Source organism: Hevea brasiliensis, chromosome 7 (assembly GCF_030052815.1).
Source record: "Hevea brasiliensis isolate MT/VB/25A 57/8 chromosome 7, ASM3005281v1, whole genome shotgun sequence".
Taxonomy (NCBI): Eukaryota; Viridiplantae; Streptophyta; class Magnoliopsida; order Malpighiales; family Euphorbiaceae; genus Hevea; species Hevea brasiliensis.
In genome coordinates this window covers 27,446,172-27,450,249 of record NC_079499.1, presented here as the reverse complement: position 1 = coordinate 27,450,249, position 4,078 = coordinate 27,446,172, and the positions used below count along the sequence as shown (strand labels likewise).

The 4,078-nt window shown below is 37.6% G+C and overlaps 1 long non-coding RNA gene across 1 annotated transcript; it reads left to right on the top strand.

The window, feature by feature from the left end:
* Positions 1-1,754: 1,754 nt before the first annotated feature.
* Positions 1,755-2,761, top strand: LOC131181527 (uncharacterized). Its single transcript, XR_009150056.1, has 2 exons — positions 1,755-1,822; positions 2,566-2,761. It is a non-coding gene; the product is annotated as an uncharacterized LOC131181527 (long non-coding RNA).
* The last annotated feature ends 1,317 nt before the right edge of the window (positions 2,762-4,078 follow it).

The window sequence follows — 4,078 nt, the reverse complement described above, 5'->3', positions numbered from 1 at the left end:
CCTATGAAAAAGCTATATTAGATATAGACTCTTCAAAATGGATTGAAGCTATAAAATCCGAAATTGATTCCACGTATAAGAATCAATTTTGGGATCTTGTTGACCCAGCTGAAGGTATTGTACTTATAGGGAATAAATGGGTTTTAAGAAAAAAATTGATTATGATGGAAAGATAGAGACTTATTAAGCAAGGGTTTCGCCAAAGGCAAGGAATTAACTATGAGGAGACTTTCTCGCCTGTTACCATGCTTAAATCAATTAGGATTCTATTAGCAATAGCTGCATACTATGATTATGAGATTTGGCAGATGGATGCCAAAACAGATTTTCTCAATGGATACATTGAAGAAAACATTTTCATGGAACAACCTAGGGGTTTTGAATCCCAAGATAGTTCCAAGGTATGCAAGCTAAAGCGATCCATTTATGGATTGAAACAAGCTTCGAGGAGTTGGAACATCCATTTTGATGAAGCCATTAAGTCATTTGGTTTTATCAAAAATGAGGATGAACTATGTGTATATAAGAAGGTTAGTGATAGTGTTGTCACTTTCCTTATCTTATATGTGGATGACTGTCATACCCTACCCCTCCGTAAGGCATAACATGATCCCGTAGTATACCTAATGAATCACCAACTTCGTCTCCTGATAACCCATTAAATACACTACAAGGGATTTTAAAACTTTTCTTACTTCTTTTTACAGTGGTGAGCACTATTTACAGGTGTTAAAAAATTTTTTAGAACTGAAGTGAAACAGCTAACACATTTGAATAATTAACAATTTCTGCAAAAATTTTAGCAGAGTGCCCTTTGTAATTTGAATAAAACAGTTCTTCAAAAACCTGTAAAAAGCACTTCAAATATATTTCTCAATCTCAAACTCCAACATTTAATCAACTCAATATGTTTCTCAACTCAAATCCACAGTAATTTTTCAGTATTTTCAAAGGCTGAGATAAAAGAAATATATCACAAATTTTACAAGCCAAAATAATTTACAACTTATTTTACAACTTTAATGTAAAATTTTAAATTTACAACTGCTCAAAATCAAGAACACTATATACATACAGTGAACATACATTACATTATAAAATGCAAAATATGGTATACTCAATATATCCGATGAACTCTCAATATAGCATTAGCAGCCTAGTCTACTGCCTTGTCAGTGTAACAACCGAAAAAAAAAAAAATATATATATATATATTTCAAAAACGGGAGGAGGAAAACCCCCCCCCCCATTTCTCTTCTTTTCCTCTCCTTCCCTCTCTTCTTCTTCTCCCTTTCTCCGGTGACCGGCCGGCGACGTCCCCAGCAGCTCCCCACTAGGCCGGCGACCCTCCGGCGACGTCCAGGACCACCAGAAACGGCGGCAAGAGAGGGAGAGGAGAGAGAAAATGCGCGCACAGTGGGCAGCGGCTTTCCGGCGTGATTCCGGCTTCATCCGACGTCCGATCGAGGCGATTCCGGTGGCGTTGGAAAGCTTGTTCCGAGAGCTTTCTTTTGACACCAATTTTGAAGCAAATGGAGGTCGGATGAGTGAGATATGGAGGAGAGAAGTTTTCAGGTTTTTCAAGCTTTTTCGTCAGATCTACGACGATCCGACCGTTGGATCGACGATCCGAGACCACATATGGACTAAGGAAGAGGAGAGGAACATGGTGGTATGATCAGATCCGGCAAATGTCGCCGGCGACCAGCGGCCGGCCACCGCGGCGCGTGGTTCCTGGTGGCTCCGTGGCTACTGAGGTGATTCAACTTCCAGAGGCTTCCTCGTAAATTTTTGGAATTTTTGAGACACAGATAAACTTCGGGTAAGACTATTTATATTATTTCGCTGTCTGTGGAGCATAAATATAGTGTTTCTTAAACAGAAAAATTTGGAGAAAAATTCTAAGAAAAATATATGATGAAAGTAAAATTATTTGGAGATATTCTATGGTGTTAGTTGAATTTTTTAGTGATTGTAGAATATTTTTGAGAAATATGAATGGATTTTAGTTAGATTTTTAGCATATGGGCATATAAGATTATTTGAAATTAAGATGTTTAAATTTTATATGATTGGTTGAAGCTTGAGGATGGAGGTTTAAATATGTGAATATTAAATTGGGTTGAATTAAGGATATGTTAACTGTTGAAAACTTATGGAATCGAGTAAAATTTTTGAATAAAATATTCATGGGTGATTAGAAAATTACAATTCATTTTGCAATAGCCTTATAATATTATTAAGGACCATGGGGGCAAAATTTTAGAATTTTTAGAGCTTGTTTGAGTGGATTTTTGAAAAATGTCAATTATAGGGACTAAAACGTAATTTTTGAGATTTTGAGTATTGTCTGATTTGGAGGACCCAGGAGGGGCCATGTGATATTGATGAGATGTGGTTGTGGAAATTGAGAATTTAGAAGTGCTATTTGAGCCTTTTTGCAGGTTGGGTAGGTCCCAGGTATAGGGGAAACTCTGCCGAATTTCCGACATGAATTAGGCTGTCTATTGCCTCTTTAGAGTTTTATCTTAACTTAGTACTAATAATTTATAATTTAATTATTAGGTGATCGAGGTCAGCTATTTTTCTACATCCAGCAGCCACAATAGTCATCGGTGTACTGTGAGTAAAATATTAATTTTAATTGTAATTTCACTATTATTATATGTTCAAGCATGCCCATGCATCACTTATATGCATATATTTATGTAGTTAAACTCTAGGCACGATTTATATTGCATTGATAACTGTTAAAGTGCCATGATGTTGTTGTGGTAATTTGGAGCAGTGAGCGTGCGTTGGTGTGCGTGTGATGTGGTGTGGACTATGGACAGGACGGGTAGTCACGGCTTGAGTTCTTCGCTGGGACCCGATCCTTCGAGGGGTAGTCACGGCTTGAGTTCTTCGCTGGGACCCTCGATTTGGTTTATTAAGCGAAAGTCCGGCTTGAGTTCTTCGCTGGCACAAGGTTGGATTTAAGAGAGCTGTATAGGGGATCAGCTCCCATATATTATGATTGATGCTACAGGGTGCGTGAGTGCTCCAAATTACCTTTTTGATGTTATGATGTGAAAATGTTGTTGATGTTGCATTTCACTCTACAGGGTGCATTAGTTTTAGATAGTTATAGAGATTATGGTTAAAATTGATATTTTACTCTCTCGAGTCTAACGCCACTCCTGCTCAATATTTTTCAGTGCCACAGTAGGAGTTATTTTACAGAGCAACCTGTTTTCTTCCTCGCAGGTTTAACGTCTGTTATTTTAATTGTTTTACTCTCTTTTCTAAATTTAAAATCTAGAACTCCGCATGTGTTAGTAATAGTATGGACCTTATTAGGAATCGTGTAATTTAAATTTTTCAGATTAATAAATGAAGATTTGTATGGTATTTAAACAGTTTGTAAAATGAGGTAACAGGGTTGAGCCGGGCTCCCCTAATTTTAGTCTCTGATGATTTCTGGGCTAAGATGGCCCGAAATAAAATTATAACAGTTTAATTTAAATTATTTTTATATGCATATTGGCCCTAAATTGTGGGCTTGGTTATGGGTTGAGGAATAGTTAGGCTTACTACGGGCCTCGGGGGCTTTAGGCTGGCCCAGGTCCTAGTGCCGGTCCGGCCCATAGGTTGGGTCGTGACAAAGTTGGTATCAGAGCTTAGGCTCTAGGTTCATGGGAAATAAAATACTTAGGAATGTAAAAGGAGTCTTGTTAGGATGTTACATGCGGAGTATAGGATTCTATTTTGTCTTTTCTGTAATTCTTTGTTCCTAGATTCTGCGTTATACCTCGGGAAATATAAAAGTTTCTCAATTAGTGTCTTGATTTTCGTGGAGTACATAGAAATGTGAAATAGAGTTAGTAGACATGTGAGGTTTATCATGAGGATACGTACTCCAAGAAATGCTATGTTTCTGTCTGTATGGCTTTAAATAGTGTGCCCATTTCGTGCAAGGCACGAGTACATAAAAGTAAGTCCTGAAAGTACAGTTGCCCTAGATAAGGATGAGGGTACCACTGCTGGCAATCATCAGTAGATGACCCAGTCAGAATAAGTTTTTGATAATAGAAGATTC